This window comes from Apus apus, chromosome 14 (assembly GCF_020740795.1).
Source record: "Apus apus isolate bApuApu2 chromosome 14, bApuApu2.pri.cur, whole genome shotgun sequence".
Taxonomy (NCBI): Eukaryota; Metazoa; Chordata; class Aves; order Apodiformes; family Apodidae; genus Apus; species Apus apus.
The window spans coordinates 12,775,675-12,794,857 of NC_067295.1; positions in this window are offsets into that span (position 1 = coordinate 12,775,675).

A 19,183-nucleotide genomic window follows, 5' to 3' on the forward strand; every position below is an offset into this window, starting at 1 on the left:
ATATTACAGAGCTTTTCATATTTTTCACATGGAAAGTAGGCCCTTTTGCAGGAACAATAAGGCAAATCCTCTTTGAAAGAAATCGCAATCTGATTTCCCACCTCCTAATCAGATGATTACCTGTCAGTTCAGGAGCTGGACTGGAATTGCATGTGTTTGCAACTCCTGCAGCTCACAGGCCCAGTGTCCAGAAAGTTCAATAACAATCTAATAGATTGGGAGTGGCATAATGAGCTTCAGGGAGCACCAGCAAAATCATTTTTTAAAAGAGGAAAATGTTTATTTTTGCCTTTTTAAAAAAAACAAACAAAAACCCCAAAACCAAACAAAGACAACAAGCTTAGGCAGCATTCTGACCATCACGGGATAAATCAGTTTTCAGCTGCAGTGGACAGGTAATGAGTACCTGCTGGTGACACAGCTGTAGAGGAAAGATTCAGTAGACATTTTTTTATTCCTACTGCAATGGCAGAAACCAAGTGCTGTTTATTATTATTTGTGACAGTGTTTCATGCAGAACAGCATGTTCTCATTAAGAAAGCCACATTTACCACAAACATTCACCTCTTTTGTGGAGAGATCAAGTCACAACTTGAGCTCACGGCACATAAAAATCTACTTTCTCTCTTTCAGGAGGCACAAGGCAATCAGAAAGAATTAACATACACATGCTACCACAGGCAAATTCTCTTCCTTCAAAATGACATCCTTTTGATCTTAGCAACACAGAAGATCACCATACAATTAGGAAAGATTGTCTACTAGTTTTCATTCAGGTCTTAAATGGAACAGGAGAAGGGGCTCAGTAAAAAAGCAGAAGTGTTCCTACAAAAGCCCAAATATACAAGCGCCTCTTCAGACAAAGATGGCAAATTACACAAGCTAATTTTGTCATTAAATACAGACCAAAACTCAGGGCTGTTTATAAATGCAGGTCAGTCATTAAATGAGAGAATATGGGCTAACCCCTATGTCATAAAAACAAAAAGCTCACTAACAAAATTTTCATAAAATTTTAATATTCAATGGTTAAAAATCTGATCCAATAGGAGGCAAAATGCAAGGAAGGAGCAGTCGTAAGGGATTTGGACTTCTATTCTTTCCAGGAATGAACACGAAGGTTTTCAAGAGAAAAGTAATCAACTGAAAATCTTTATTTCCTTGGTCATAACCCCCTCTCACATAAAACCATTGCAATCCCATCAAATTGTAGCTGAACGGTTAGCACCACCATACTTAACCAAGTGAAATGAAAACCAGAGAACAAAACAAAAAACAGGAAAAAAAAGCCAGTTTTTGAGACTGGAGTGCTTTGTCATTCCTGTCTTTCCTGCCTATACTTTATTTTATCCAGATTACTTGTAGAATATTCAAATAATACCTTATGTTCTGATGTTGATACAGAGTAGTCGGAAAGCCCTGCTAGTCTTTCATGGAAGTTTCAATAATGCAGCTTGTGCATACACATTTAATCTCCTGCACAACACCTTGGCCATACATTCTGCCTTCAGCAGAAATGCTGCTAAAAGCCCCATGTAGCAGCAGCTAAAAATATCATCTCTGTCTATGCTGTTTTATGAGAAGTTACCAAGGAACCACAGGCTATTCTAACCTACTTAGAGTATACAAAGTAATACTGTGAGCACCATATTAACAAGGGATCGTAGTTATCTGCAATTAGTAGATAAATACCAGCTTTACCAATAAAGCCACATTTAGAGGAAGTCGTTGTATGAAATCATGCAAGCATTTTAAATGTTATGAAATTGCAGGACTAGATTGTGGTCATAGTATAAGGGCTGATGATCATATGTTCCAAAATGCTGCTACTGAAACTCAATGAACTCCCAAAAATTCAGAATTGCCAGAGAGAAGCCTGAAGGAGGACTTCATCATCTGGATCGGCAGAAATTACAGAAGAGCAAATTATAACCAAGATTTAGGCAAGAACAAACCAGGAGTTGTTTTTTGTGGGTTTTGTTTGTTTGTTTTTTTAAGAGGAATGGGTTTAAAAAAACCCCAAACTTTGGAGTCATCATGTTTTCTTTTTACATTTTCAGTGATCTATACACACGGACCATGTATGCAAACAGTTTCAATCTTTTTCCATCTAAAATTCCCTGCATAACAGAGGAATTAAAAGTATTATCCCAATACTCACTGTGTACTTAGAGTTGGAATCACTTTCAGTTACAAAATTAATTCCAGAAAGATGTCTTTATTTTTAATAATATTTTCTGTGATCCCAATTTTTGCAGGAGCCATACCTTCAAAGAAGTGTCCTATAAGAAAGCTAAAGTAAAACATTCTGTTCAACTTCACTTCATATGCTGGGCAGCCTGTCTCGCTTTTTTTGGTTGTTGTTTTGGGTGGGGTTTTGTGCGTTTGTGGTTTGTGTGGGGTTTTGTTGTTTCTTTTTTTTTTAATCTTGTATAACCTCACTATAAAGTTTATTTGGCCACAGTGAAAATAATGCTGCTAGATGAACACACACACAAAAAAACACCAACAAAAAAACAAACCCACATTACAGTTTTCCCAAGCTATGTAAAATGAAGTTTCTAGAAACTCTGCCTTGGATATGCAGGAGAGCTTTTTGTATTCCTAGAGACAACAGCAGCAGTGTCAAAGAGTAAAAAAGTAATCTATATTCCAGAATTGTGTTTTAAAATAAACAAAAGAACAGCAAGTAAAAATGTTATGGGCACATCTAACAGTGCCAAATGGTTTCACCAGGGCATATATCTGTAATTGTGGAAAGCAATTTCCTCATAAAGACAGCATAATTTAACATGTAGCTCAGCAAATAATGAAGAAAATAAAATCTGTTAAATAGTAATTAACTTGCAATTAACTCAAATTAGTCAAGAGTCATGTACACAATGGGTGATAGCGTCCATAGTGTATTCAAGTCAGAGTAATTGCCATATACTGAAATTGAGAAGTTCAGGAACTAGAGCTAGGAAGAATTCTTCCAAGTTGAAGACAAGGATGGAAAAAAAAAAAAGAGTGAACTCCTCATAGGTTTGAGAAAATGACTCAACAGATGACGGAGAGAAAGCAAACAATTCCTGGGAAAAGAGAAGGTATTTAAAGTAGTCCAGAAAGCAAGAGCTGACAAAGGAAATCACCACAGATATAAAGAGCTTTGTATGGGAAAAAACCCACAAGGCAGCCTGACTGATTAAGAGTGATGATAGGAAATACATAAAATGAAGAATATCTGTCATTTATTAGAATATGATGAAGACTTGTATGGTACTCCAGCTTGAGAAACAGTCCTGAAAATCATCACTGACCTGGTTTCAAGGGGAAGAACAGAAGACCTGGCTTACCAGGAGTTTGATGCACAAGACCTAAAAGGTGGCATCAGCATGCAAGATAAATCAGCAGCATAATTGATGTAACATGGGATGAAAAGCTACCAAAACAACAAAACACACCTGCAAATCATCAGAATTACTCAAGAGATACTGCAATTCAGAGTTGCAGGGGGAGTAAAGACATGTTATCACTGGAACAAGAGGAAAAGGTACATGTCATATCTCCTGTGAACCTGTCTTTCAAGCTTCAGAAAGCATGACTAAGGGTTAGTAACTGATCATCTGTGCAAATATTAGGAAAGGGTCTTTTCTTTCTCTACAAAGCTTTGGAGAGGTAAGCAAGACATAATACATCTGGAATATTGTAGGATGACAATGGCTTCAAATTGCCAGGGAGAGTAAAGAACTGTGAAGACATAAAGCATGATATTAATAAAAGGTCTTATGTAGTTCCCGTACAGTCCACATATCATGTTTGGGGGACACACTAAACCACAAAGAATCACTTTTTGGTGTGGGTAATGAAAAAACTCACAAGACGAAAAGCAATCCTTGAGTGTGCTCAAGATTTAAAATTAAGTTTTCCAAGAAAAACTCTGGAATAGACTCTGCTCCACACTCCAACACAAAACTGCTTGGATGAGAAAGGAAAAAAGACAAAAAGAAACCCAAAAGGAAACCCACAAGGGGTTTAACTTAAAGGTTAGCTGCCTAACTTGAAAAAGAAGAATGATACAAAAATGGAGAAGCTAGTTAAAAATAAATTAAAAAGAATCAGCTAAAATTTTAAAATATTAATATGAAGATTTTAAAGCTTTCCTTTCATATAAACTGTCATAGAGATTCTTTAAAGGCACCACAGTAAAAACACAGAGCACATGTATATTACCTATGAAAAATAATTTTAAATGGGCTTCCAAAGAAAGTCAGCATACTCAAACAGCAAAGTAAAAGAGGCTATTAGACATTAAAAGATGTCCTTCAAAGAAACAGAAGTGGCATCCACCTGAGAACATTAAAAATAACAATCTCACAAAATCAACATAAAATCAGAATCAAAAAACATAACACCAAAAAAACCCATCACCCAAGGATTTCAGGAAGTAACTGGCTAAAGACATAAAACCCCCGAGTTTTTCAAATAGCCACAAGAAGCAATAAGCCTGTTTGAGTGTATGGAGCTGATGGATGTGTATGAAGAACACACAAGAACGACAAACTGAATGAATCCTACACATCCATGTCTGCCAAAACCAAAATTAGTGCTGTTTCCAGACTGGAGAGGTTCTCCATGTACAGCAAGTAAAAATTACCACCTTGAAGTGGCTTGTCAATTGAAAGCTTTTAGAATAAATTGGTAGAATAAAGAGAAGCATAGAATACACACCCAGTGGTTCCAAAGGAACTCATAAAATCTGTGACTATTTAATTGTGGTTTGTACAATTTAAATGTGTGTTAACACCAGAAGAAAAACAACAACCATGATTCTAAGCAGTATCAGGAGATGATGGATTCTGACTTCTGGATTGGGTATATCGGTAGAAATTATATCAAAAGACTAAAATATTTACTTCATTGATTAAACACTGAAGATTTTTGATAGAGTCAATATCCTGAGGGGAAGCTGAGCCTCCTGTGTCTCTTAGTAAGAGTAATGAAAAATGGGTGATCCAATCAATATAGTACACTTGTTTACCACACACACACACACAAATAAATTCAGACAGTTTTTCCCTGAAGATTGTCATGGAATAGGAAGAAAGGTCCTCTTTTAGATAAATATCTGGTAAAAAGAGAGGAAACAAAGCCTAGGAAATCACCTTATATGTATATTGTTATCTGCACAGATTTTCAGATAGGCTATATAAAAGCAAACTGTAAAGTGCTCCTCATTATAAATTTCACCGTGGTGCTTATAAGCAATTCTTACAGAAACAAGGTAACATGCTAACACATAACTTCATGAAAGCACCTGTGCCTCCTCATCTATCATTAGTTATCCTCCACAAGAAAATAAAACCTTAACCCAAAATAATAAAGTAAAAATACCATAAACAATTTCTGTCTGCACGACTGCTGAATGGAGGAGTCAGATCTGGTTATTTTTAAGAAGAAATTATGTTATCTAAACAAGAAAGCTACAGTAAGAATTAAATTGCTGCACATCTTACTCAGAACCACCACATAACAAGGTCATTGTGGCTGAGGCAATTATTTTGGCAAATTGTTGTGGAGGGATAAAAGCTAATAACACAAGCTACAACTAGTGAATTGTCTCAATGCTCAATAGATAAAGAAATTTATTTCTGTAAATTAGCAATACGATAAACAAGGCAGTATTCTATACAGTTATCACTGTTTAGGAGTCAGCATTGCCAGGAGATGTTTCACAGTTATTTGAGCAATAGTATTTTTTTTGTCTTGTTATATGAATTAAACCCAGTATCATCTGACCACTCCAAAAACCATTAGAGCAGAGCAACACCTGTAATTTCTCAGCAGATGGAACTGACAGATAATCCCCTCTCCTGGGGTACCTTATTTGTATGTGAGCTATAGTATGTGAGCTTACTAAGAAAAAAGCTATGATCATTTTTATTCACAAAGAAATCTAAAAACTTTACAAAGGCCAACATTTAATTTCCTACAGCAAATACAGCACTTGTCTGAGGTACCGTGGACATAAATGCAGAAATGTGGAGCTCTGCACATGAGAAGTGCTGCCACACGGGAGGGGACCTGGGCCCAGGTGCCCAAGGTGCTCTGCACACTCTTAGGACTAAATGCCAACCAGTGCTAGGATTGCTTACTATGTTATATTAACCAGGAGAAAAAAAAACAACACCCACATATCGAAATTAAAATTATAGAAGCCAGATTAAAAAAACCCAATAAATTATGGAATATGAAGTTTCTACAAACAATATCATCAAGAGGACTGGGGAATGAGCAGGGAAATGCAGCTTTTCTCCCAGGACGGAGCTAGCCAGTAGGCACCTCGGTTCTACAAGCCTTCTGCCTAAGAATGCAGTTCTGACTAACAGATCGAGCAGCCCCATCCAGCAGGTTAAGCTGTAATAGAACAAGTTTGAGGCAATAATTGCAGCATATCCCTGTCCAAGGTATCACCAAGAAGAGCTAGGCCTGGTCTCAGGAAAGCTCCTTTGCAGAGAAATGCACAATGCCAGCTGGATCACCTGTGAAACACTGCTAGGAAAAAGAAAGGGAGCTGAAATGACAAAAATCTCATCTGTCTAAAGACTCTGTGAAAAGAATATAAAGTTTTAAAGCAGAGAAGAGTAAGAGGAAGTAAAATGCTTGATCCACAGCTCAAGGGCAGATTCTACCTCATGCAGACATAAAATTGCTAGAAGGATGTTCTCATAAACAAAGTGCTGGAGGCCATGCCATTGTCCACCTCCTCCTGTTTCTCTCTACATCTGAGGAGCCAAGTGCATCTCATAAAACAGAAGATGCACATGTTTCGGGAATACCCCAGAGGCAAAAAAAAAAAAAGAAAGAAAAAAGTAAAAAAAAAGATAGTGAAACAGTAACAGCTTTCAGAGCTGGAGATGCAGCTACAGCTCCTTCTATTTAGGTTAAAAATCCTCTAGGGCCTGTTCCTACTTTGGATTTCCATGTACTTGCTGGATTTTACACGGCTTCATTATTCAAAGAAAATAGGTAGGTTTTACTAAGGTTGGCCATTGGGGGCAAGATTCAGCTGCAGCAGAAAGTCAGATGAAGATATTTGCACCATGTAAGTTCCAATCCCACTCTCCAGGGCACCACTTAAGTACCTATTAAAACCTCTGGTCCTGAAGAGGATTTAAATGAGGGAACAGAGACCTCATCTTTTTTTTCCCCCATTCTCAAATGCCCTGCATAGCATTTTACAGGACAATGTATTCATCCTCAATGTTTATCTAGCAAATCTTTGCAAACACTTTCACACTTGTTTTTGAAAAGGTCTCAATGCTAATGTTTTAAACAAATCTCTATGCTTCCATTCCATATATTCACAGAACAAAGGCAACTAAACGGAAGGTGTAAAAATAGCAGGACAAACTCAGAATAGAGCTAACTAGTAGTGGAAAACTGACAGAAAGACTCCACACAAAGCAACTTTTCTGCCTTGCCAATGATATGGTTCTGTAACTTAATAATAACAATAATAATTGTGAATAGCTCATCTGTGCTGAAATAAAGAGGTGTGATCTGTAGGCCAACAAAAAAAACTCAAAATAAACTAAAAAATTCAGCTTCATCTATTAACTTATTCACACATCTGCCCAAGATTTAGCTGACAAAAGCAGCCAAGTAGACCCTGATGTTTTTTTAATATCCATATGAAACGGCACTCAGACAGATATAGTGCTTGATTTAAAGCAAACTGATGGCTAAGTTATACATTCAGATAGGGATGCTGGGGCAAGGTCAAACCACTATCATTAACATCCCAAGGAGGAAGGCTGATAATTACTAATGCTTAAAAGCACCAGCAGTCTACTGACTGCATGGAATTTCTCTGACTTTTGTTCAGCCAGCTTCTCAAGTTAAAAAATTGCATTCAAAGACTTCTAGCTCATACAATGTAAGCCACACTCATTAGTAATCCTTGGAGCTTGACTTCATTTGAGCCTCTTCTGGGTCTGGATAGCAATTAGTATTGCCCTCCAGGTAAGGGAGTGTAGATTTATTCCCCAGAGGTGGTTTAACTTCCTCAACCTACTTTAAAATTAGATTTACTCTGTTACAAATCGTAAGTGTTAAATGAGTAAAACTATTAAACAAGGAATACTGCTGGGCTAAATGGCTAAGCGTTTAATGGTTTACCACAGTATTACCATTTTTATGGTCTATTAAAACAATTGGAAGAATATCAGCAGTATGAAGAATCAAGTAATTTATATACAAGTTTGATAAAGTACCGTATGTTTGAGCAAAAAGTGAGCTCATTTTCTTACACTTAAGAAAATTAGAGGAAGGGATATTTTAAAAGAAAAGGTTCCTTTAGAGCTGAGGTACATTTATTTTAAACTAGATTCATAAAAGGATGTACACCATACATCTTGTCAAGATTTTGGGGTTTTTATGCAGTTTGTTATAACCAAAATGCAGATGGTCTAAACTGCTATCAAAAAGCAGAACAGCTGAAATAGGATGCTGAAAAAATGACACAGATCTAATGCATTTCTGTGCTACGGGCGCATCTCTCCTCCTCTGCTCCCCTAGTTAACACTAGCACCATGGTCATCAATATATTGAAACACCCTACAGCATCCTGAGTCTTTGCATGACTGAAACATGGAAATAACAAAATCCTTAGAGCAATGGCTTCCAAGAGTTATTCCAAGAAATTTAGGGTCCATGAAATCGTTCAGCAAGCTTCTACCAAAACTTCTTTTTGTAAGTGAATTCACATATGTTTTATTTAGTCAGTTTACTTCTTGCCCTTGACTAAACTTTCAAGTAGAACACCATCTTGTCCATTGCTTGCAAATATTTCCAAGAAAACAAACAACAAAAACTTGAATAAAAAAACAGCCAAAGTAATTCCTTCTTTACTGACCTTGCAACAGAGAAAGAGTTTTGCGATTCAAAGGAAAAATGCTTGATTTGCTAATGAAGTTAGCAAATAAAAATTTTTATTTGATTAGTTTTTAAAGTGCCATCAAAAGTTATGTGCACCTCCACCCCCTTAAAATCCCATGCTTATACAGCTGCTTTGGGGACTTGAGACCAAAACTGATGCTAAAACAGATGATAACACCATTCCTAAACAAATAACTGCCTATAAATGCACCTGTTTGAAGGAAATCTCAAGTCTGATGAGTATTTTCCTTAATAGTCTCCTCCTTAAACAAATCTGGAAGTCTTTGCTTAGGCATACACAAAGACCAAGTGAAAAAAATCTCATTTCTACATCAAAGTAACAGCATTGCCCAAAGAGCTCTGAAAGGTCACTGTGCTGAAATGTGCAGGCAGGTACACATGGAAATGCTGGGGCAGAAAGTGCCACCAGATAAGATTATTTTTTTAAACAAGAAGCGTAGGAGGTGAAGATATCCATGACAACAAAGAACTTCCTAATAGAGATCATCAACTCCCTGGGTCACTGCTGACAACAAAATTGCTAGGAAGAGAAGGAAGGTTTGGCCTGTGGTCAGACATTACCACTTTTCTACTCAAAAAAGCAATACTTGCAACAAATGAAAAGTAATTCTGTAACTTTTTAAAAGACTTTCAATTTTCCAGTTTTTAATTGGGTGCATTAAACACCTTGATAACAATATATTAAACACCAGTTACACTGTACGCAGCATTCATCTTTGAACTGGTTGTTCTATGTAATGTTATTGCATACAATGTGATGAGCCTTCATGTAGCAACAGCCAATTCAAGATGTACCCACATCTTTGAACCCCTTTAAGCACGCAGAACAACATTTGCACAATATCCAAGTAGCATCTGAGCAACAGTCAGCACAGAGAAATAACAAGCTCGATGGGAGAAAGGAATGCAGGACTAATAGTATATAAAGTGCTGTCACAGGACTGGATTGCAGGAACCAATAGGTTGGTAGAAGTATTCAGTTCAACTGCTTCTCTAAATTCCCTGTGAATTTAAGAAGTCATCTAACTATTTCAAATGTGGAATGATTACCAGCAAGTTTTTCTCTCTGTTTTGCAAAGTGAGAGGAACAGTACAGAAAGCTTTGCTGCAGGTTAAGAGAGAGTATCAAAAATATCAGAGCTATAAGAGCTCAAAAAAATTCCCTCCCTTACGTTTAAAATTATTTTTTATTATTAATTTTAATCATCTTCTAACCCAACAACACTTACCAAATACATATGTATCATTGTTGGAGTTAAAAGTTGCTTTTTAAAAAAAAACAAGTTAAAAGCCTGACCTTGAATGTCTTCAGGGATGGGGACTGCACCACCTCTCTAGGCAACCTGTTCCAGTGATCCACAACTCTTATCGTAAAGAATTTTTTCCTAATGTCCAGCCTAAATCTACCCTTCTCAAGCCTGAAACCCTTAACAACCCTTGTCCTATCATCATACGCCCTTGTGAACACATCTTCCCCAGCCTCCTCATCGGCTCTTCTCAGGTAATGGAAGGTCGCTATAAGGTCCCCCTGGAAATACAATGTTACGCAATGAGTCTTATTTTCAAAGTCAAACCAGGTAGTTTGAATAAACCTAGCCTGACCTATTAGTGAAACTTATGAGCTCACCTTACTATTGAAAACAAAATGTCAATATGTGGGACATTTTGCTTAGCGTACAACAAACCACTCACATTCACAGAGGTGTGAAGCTGGTGTGGATGCTAACTTCTGCCAGCAACCATGGTTACCACCTAGTCTATTCACCAGCCTCTGGCTAGCTCCTTTTTGCACTGACTTTCCATGCCAGCAGTTCTACTGTACAGCAACACCCCAGTAATCTGAAGAATCTCCTTCTTTCCCTGTCTTTGAACATACTCAGGGCCCAGTACATCAACTTGACAGATGGCTACATGAAAAACCATTAGTATTTATTTATACACTGTGTAAAAATGTGTGGATTTTCAGACAGCTTGCATTAGATTGTGCTGGTCAATATAGGAAACAAACTTTCAAGTACTGCAAAAGGAGCAGCAGTTTAGATGTGCTTTTGACAAATCTAGTTACCACTGATTCATAAGGCACTGTTTTAACTGGAGTGCCTGGTTTCTTCCAGTATCGTACGTGGGACTTTATTTTCTTGTCCCTTTTTCTCCCAAATGTATGACAAATATTTATCACAGTGAGGTATTTGTGAGACTTCTTAGTGATTTATTTTTTAATTTATTAAAGGATTTATTGGATTCATATTTTCTATTTTGCTTGTGGCAGGGAAACAAAAAACAAAACACCAAAACCAACAAAAAACCTTGCACTGCAAAAGCAAAAAAAGCATGGCACAAATGTCCTGAAGGCCTCTCAGACTGCTGCACCTCCAGCAAACATTACAAAACTTCCAGATTCATAAAACCAAGACCTCAGTATGTGTCACATTAACGTAGGTATATGTGAGTAGCTGACAATTTGAAACTTGAAATATGGCAAGTCCATAGCCCACAGATAGTAACTAGTCTTCATGTAGCAAACGACCTTCAAAATCCCATGGATGACTCTACATAAGTGCAATCAGTAAGATGAGTTTTCAGACTCTGCTTTATACTTTTTTTGCTTTGTGGTTTTAAGACAAGTGTTTGATGTCTTTGGAAGATAGATTTTTGTGGTGTAATACAGATAAGGGTTAGGCTGAGCTTCTGTTCTCTCTCACAAAGGAAATCCTTCAGACATTCATAAAACAGCAGGAAGGACACCTACTGTCCTTACACATCCATATCATAATGGCTTTTGTTCTTTCTAGAGGATTTTTTTCCCAGCAAAGTGTATCAGATGAGATCACTATCATCATCAATACCATCGCAGGGAAGCTGTTGGCAGCATACCAACTGCTAATTAACCCCAGCACTGTCATACCTGATTACTTTGAAAAGTACTTTAGAACAGTTGAATTAAAAAGAAGATAAATAAGCATAAAACATTTAACTAATATTGAAAAGACTGCTATCTCCACCACAGGCATGAAAGACAGTCTTTCTACCAGGGAACAGTGAATTGATTTAGACACAGCTCAGGATATAGACCTCCACTTCACACTGAACTTAAGATAAACCTCTTGAGAGCTTGGTAAAATCAAAGGTATGTGTGGAGGGGATAAAACAGTAGTACACTAAAGGCCCAAATACATAGGAGGCTGTACATGACTAAAGGGATTTGTGTTGTTCCTGTAGCAGGACCTACATTGTGCATAGCAGGTATAAAGAAAGGACAGAGTAAATATAGTCCCTGCTCAAGTAGGACGGGTAGATGCAGAATTAGTTGGGTACAAAATGATGCCTTCACCTTAACCTAATTGCATCTCACTAGCACATGGAGGAATGTAGCACAACTGAGTAATAACTTGATAATTTCTAGGATGTGTTTTCTACTTAAACCAGTGGAACAGAATTAGAGAGCACAATGCACAACGTCTTCATGTTTCACTTCAGCACGACATATCCTCAGATCTTTGCAAGCAAGTAACTCTCCTGCCCTACTGAAAATGCAAAATGCTGAAATATCATACTATTTTACTAATAAGTAAATTAATTATATAGTAAAAGCTCAGTATGCAAGCCACCTGAAAGACTGACATTAAAAGATTTTTCATTCTATAAAAAAATATGAACATAAAAAAAGATAAGTCTTTTTCCAAAAGGGGGGGGGGGTGGGTGGGGAGGGGGAGAAAAAAAATTGTTCCGTTTCTTTGTGAGAAATAAAAATGGAACTGTTTGAAGAGCTCAGAGCAAGCTGAGAGCACAAGCACAGTCCCAGATGTGGTAAAACTTTTAGCTAAGATGATGGAAAACTACCTCCCAAGAGCCTTTCTTGAAGGTGGGACTCATGTAACCTGGCCCAAGGATTTAGTATGCTGAAGCCTGGGTAGGAAAATCCAGCAAAATAACTGGCAGGAGTGCAGGAAAGTTCTCCACACCTGCCCCAACACTCACATTGTGCCTGATCACATTTTATAATTAAGTCATATTAATAAAAAGTCATCAATAGCTTTGCTACCTGTATTCTTCACTTCAGTCACAGCTACATTTTAATATGTGATACTGTGGATCCTGAACATTGTAAGCCATGTAAGACACCAATACTCCTTCAATTTATTTTCATTGCAGATTTCCTGCCCTTTAATTTCATTGACTGGCCTCCTATTCTTCTATTACAGATGGGGTAAACATCATTGATTGAACTTTTTCCATTTCTGCCATATAGAAAAAATGTAATAGTCTTGTTACATGGCAATCAAGATTTCCTTTGTAGATTTGACTTTTTTTTCCACAAACTTTTGTATCCTAGGTTTTTTTTAAATTATTTTTGTTCCTCTGAGCCTATGAGGTGAAGCATGAAAGAGCAGCCAGATCCACCAGCAGTGAAATATCTTTTGTAAGACTTCAGATTTTGCTGTCTTCTTATATTATCCATGCAAATAATATAATTACCAGACTGTTTCAGACTACCATACATTTTCAGCATTAAAGATATCATGCGATGAAAAAAGAACAGAGGAAATAAAATTATCCAAAGCATTCTCTAATCACTCAGTGACCTCTGAATCCAAGGAGAGAATTTGCCTGAACAGGAGTTGAGCAAATATCCCATAGACCATTAGGTTCATTCTAGATGAGCACAAACTGACAATGAGGTTGGAGATGAAAGCAACCCACACTTTCATTCTTTGCTTGCCCTTCATCTCCTGCTTGCTTGTAATTTAAGTCTTCTGGGTAGCAAGTCCATTGCCTTTGCTTTCATCCTTATTGCTTAGAAGCATGAGAAAAGGGGAAGAATTATTTCAGAAAAACAAAGTAGATGTTTCTGAGATGATCTTCTGATGACAATTTCCCCCACTACTACAATATTGTGTGTAAAAAAAATTATCTTTACTCTTGTCTAGACAGGCAGTCTTTTCAAGTAGTGTAACGAGGCTTTCCCACTAGATGAGAATTGGCAAGGAGGGGGTTAACCCAGGAGCGGGAAATAGATGCAGTGGAGAGGAGGCTGAAAGGAGAAATCACTTAGGAGACAGTAACTAACCTGACTATATGAACTGTATTTCTCATACTTCTGAGGGCTAATGGGAAAAGCAGCTTTGAACAGCTTGCACACTGGGAATAACTGCATCCTGAGAGACGAGAAAGGAAGCTAAATCAGATTATTTCCCAAATAAAGCTTGACAAGAGACCTTTCATAAGCTGGAGAACCTAAGGACCACAAACTTCATAGCAGCATTAGAGGATGAATAAGTTTGGTGCACAACCAAGTATGGAGTAACTCAGACAAAAACCCTTTACAGGATATCATTAGGAAACAATGTCTCAAAATAAAAGAAGTAGCATTTTATAACTGTTACAGTATCAACAGAGCTCTTTTACCCATGATAGTGCTGTCCCAATATAAAAGGGCACATGTGCAAATAAAAGTTCCCAAAGAAGTTAAGAAAACAAAAATAATTTTAAAAATAAAGAAAAGTGCACATTGAAGACGAGGCAAAAAACTTAAAATCCTCAAACCTAAACAAAACCAAGTTTAATAGATCAGGATCACCAGTGAGGTTAACTCTCATTGCTTCAAAGTTTCTCAAAGATGTCCTCTCTCCAAAGACATATTCCAACAGCCCCGAATCTGATTAATAACCAAATTAGAAACTGAACAGGAGAAAGCAAAATGTGATGCAAAAACCCCCAGTACTTATTCAAAGTCGTAATAACCTATTACAGTATTTCACAAAGGGTAAAGGACATACCTATTCTATTGTCACTGGAATATTCCATGTTTCAAATGAAGTTTTTCCATCCTGAACTTGTTTTCTGAACAGCAACACACGCAGTCATGTTTAAGATTTCAATTTCATCAATAGAGGTATTTTACTTTGGAGTAATTACCAAGTGTTCATAATCCCTACAGGCTCTAGCAAGTTTTTGGATTTTACAAGAGACAGACTGACTCAGAACCTAAAACCACCTATTGAGGATGGTGAATATTATCCATGTTGAAAAGAAAATGAGTGCATACTACCTGAAATTCATGCCTTATCTCAAAAGAAAACCAATTCAAACAGGTTAACGTGTGGTGCATGATAATGGAATTTAAGACATTAGTTTACTGTGAAACAAATCCAAGTAACACTACAGCTTTAAGGTCCAGCAACAGTCACAGCCAAGGGCACATTATTTTTAAAATTTACTTGTATAGGATTACCAGATATCAATATAAACAGAAGTTTTGTCACAAACATGCATCTCTTGTCCCTGCGAAAACATGGTCACCCTCAGCTTGGGAATCGTTCACTGAATAGCCTACTTTGAAAGCCAATTAAATTGCTTTCAATTCAGCTGAGAAAAAGAAAGTGGTGGTTTGTTCAAATGGCCTACTTGGAGAAACTTCAGGATTGATCCTTTCTTCCATTATACCAGCTTTCCATCAATGCAACTCTGATAGTGTCAATATACTTACACTGGCACAACAGTGGTTTAACCGAGGAGAGAATCAAACCCTTCACTTGTAACAACTTCTGTCAAGAGACCAGACTAAGTCACTTTAATTGAGTTCCTCTCGCTTTCATTGTGCAGAAACAAAGGAGGAATAAAAAGAGATCAAAGAGCCCTTATTTGGAACTAACATAATTGTGTTCCTCGGAGAGAATGGCGAGCCTGAGATTACTGAAAGAAGACAGACTTTGAACATATAAACTTGACAACAACGAAATGAGAATGTTTTAAGGGGGAAAAAACGCACATACAGAGACATTTATTGTAACCTTTCATCACTTTGTAATCGAAGCAGTGTGCTAGTGTCTCTGGCTATTATATAATACCAGCTAAATTTCACTTACGTTTCAGCTTGTGGGAATAGGCTTAAGCTATATGTTAATTTAAATGATGTTTCTAATGACTGCAGTAGTCTGGAAAATTTTCATTTCCTAATGACATTGCAAGAATGGTTTTCTAGTTTTGTAAATTCTGTTGTTAGGGTTGTATAAAATGTAAAACACCACTTTCCACATCTGAAGAGATGGTGTGGAAGATTAAATTGCCATACAAAGTGTAAGTCAGTGGAGAAAGAGAAAAATCCCATCAAAACACAAACCAAAAGAGACCTTTGGCTCTGAAGAATCAGCAAGTGTATGCCTTTGACTTAATCACTTTACCATGCAAAGGTGAAAAATAAAGTCACAACATAACTGAATATATGCACAATAATGAGTCTCCTGTAAGCTAATAAAACTACTCATATATAAACTATAAACAAAGCTTAGAGTTTAGGACTCAAAAAATAAAATTGGAATTTTCAAAGGCAAACTGGAGATTTGGGAATGTAAAACCATGAAACAATCAGCCTTCAAAAACCTGGCATTTAACACACCTTCACAAAACATTGGGAGGATTCAGAAAACAACTGGGTTTTGGAAAATTTAGCAAATATATGATTGATGTATTGATGCATGAAGCAGTACAGGCAGTTCACACAGATTCCTACAGTTCTAGCCAAATACATATTAAAATCAGTTGTGTAGGCACATCTAGTATTGACATTTAGAAGTTTAAGCCAAATGTGGTTTTCTAGATAGTTCTGTACCAGTAATATGATAAAGTTAACCATTACTTGGGTTCAGGACATCATTACTGACCAAAAAAAAAAAAAAAAAAATCACAGGAAAGTCTGAAGGAAGGACAGCTCATTAACCATCTAGTCTCATCCAGATTGCCAGGCAGCAATGCCCAGGCAGCCTGTGCATACCCCACAGAGTACAGGCAGTGATCATTAGCCTCTCTCTCTGCTCAGAAAATGCTGACGGCTGTCTCTGCTTCCTCCCGTTTCCAGAGGCAGCCCAACAACACCTTATGAATGAGAATCTAAACTTGTTTCTGCAAAGCTCCTCTCACTGTGAAGAAATCGAACCAGAGCAACACAAACAAAAAGCTCAAGTGACACATTTGAACAACAGAAACAAAATAGAGTCCGTGAGTCATTTATGGGTACAATCAATTACAAACATAGCATGAGGTTTTTCATCAGGTCAGAACTGTCAAAACACTGAATCTGCCAGTGTAGGCTAAGTGGAGCTACAGAGGCATGATAAAGGATTATCGAGTACAAGAAAAGACTTTTTAATGTTTTTGAAGACTGATAAGGAAACTATTGCTTGGAGCTATAGCAAAACTACTGCTTGCTGACACCCCTTCCAATTACAAAGTCAGACTGCCTGGTACCACTCCTTTAAAGGTGTGGTTTGCATGAACTCTAGCTCCTCTTCAGGGTTAAATCTCTAAACAATATCAGGAAAAAAATAAATATCAGCAATACAAGAGAGCTGGCTACGCTCAGATAAAAGTGTGTCTCACAAAACAGGGAAAAAACCCAAACAATTTGAAAAACCACCCACACACACAAAATAATGGACAGACAGCTTCACAGGAAAGGCAGCAAAAAGCACTTCGCTGCTGTGTGAAAAGAACAAAGGGTGGAGAGCTGGTGGCCCCAAGTCTGTCAGACAGTTTGTGTCTTTAACTGAATAACTCACCCAGGATTACTTTTAACCCAGCTCTCCAGAAGCTGAGGATGCTTCCAACAGGCAGTAATTTACCTAGTTTGCACACAGGTTAGAAGAAGGTGGAGCTTAAATTTGTCTAGAACCTGTCTCTGTTGGAGCAAGGCTGACGGCAAAAATCATTGACATGCTCAAAGGTCTGAAATCACCTTCCCCAGTTAAATGAGGGACAACAGGAAGAAAGAGCATCCCAGAGCACAGCTGCTACAGGACATGTTTTGGGGAGTTAACTTGCCAGTAGAGACAGAGGTACTAAAAGAGAAAAAAAGCTTAATTGCAGGGATTCTTGCACACAGACAAGGATGGCTAGATCTGACAGGCTAACCTTGGAACAAGACATAACCTAACTAACCTAACTAACTTGAGCTGAATCCTCATTGAGAGCAACTGAAGAGTTAACAGCTTGAATTAGCTTTTCTCACATTCAATAATCAGTGGCAAATCAATACTCTGGCCCTTTAGAAATAAAGATGCAAAAAATGAAACAATTTTATTATTTTTTGCCTTTCTATTCACAGTAGTAAAGATAACTGAATTTGATACAGATGTCTTCAGAATATTAGCTGTTGACTCTTGCATCATACTGCTAAGGGCTTGTCAACATGCACACATGCCATTCCAGACTTGAACAGAGCAGCACCTGTACATAAAATGGCAATGCCAAGGCAAGTTGCTCAGCAAAGATGCAAGACATTAATAAGCAATAAGGAAGGAGCAGCTCTCCAGTTAAACTTCTGCCTGGCCAGATAAGCACTGGTACAAAAACCTGTTTAAGAAGAGAAACAACTATAAGAATTGCTTTCTCAGAGAAAACAAACCCACTTAATCAGGATTGCTGTTGTACCTGAAGAGGCACAATGACAGGAAAGGATCTTTCAGAGACTGAATGCTGACAAGATTCGGTGTTTTCTCTCAGAGGCAGGAAAAATTCATCTCATTATTTTAATATAGTCAGTTGTAGAAAGGTTTTCCTTTAGACCACTCAGTGAGAGACTTGTCATAAATTCACAAGGCTAGAAGAAAATATCACAGTACATTTTATACATTTGCAAATGAGCAGACAGACTAAGGAGAAAGGTCTAACATTGGAATTCATTAAGCAGGATGGGTTACTGATACTGGGATGTGATCACTCACCAATATTTAAAAATAATGGTTTGATTTTAGCTAATATATTGAGATAAAAATTGAGTTAAAAGCTTGCCAAACACATTGTGGTATGCACATAAATCCTACACAGATCCAGAAGATGTTAATTAAGATTTTTAAAACATAAAAAAATGCCAAAAAATAAAAATGAACACTGAACAAATTGTCTAGCAGATTCCCCTCCTCAACCCTCCCCAAAGTTACAGAATTGCTTTGCAGTAGCTTTACTGCATTGAATTACCCAATTATCTTCTAAATTATAAAAGGCAAATCTTCGCCACCAACTGTTCCTAGGACTGCCAGGATGTGCAGTGTTGCAAAACTGTAGCAAAAATGTAAACAAAAGAGCCCTACTGAACAGGGAGGCAGGCTGTCCACATATGCCAATCCCAGCGGCTTCAATCAAAGGAGAGATTGTTTCACAAATAAACTAAGCCAGTGCAACTAATAAACTCCTGCTCTAATTACTGGCTGCAGATGTATCAACTGAAGCAAATGAGACGCAGGCAGCC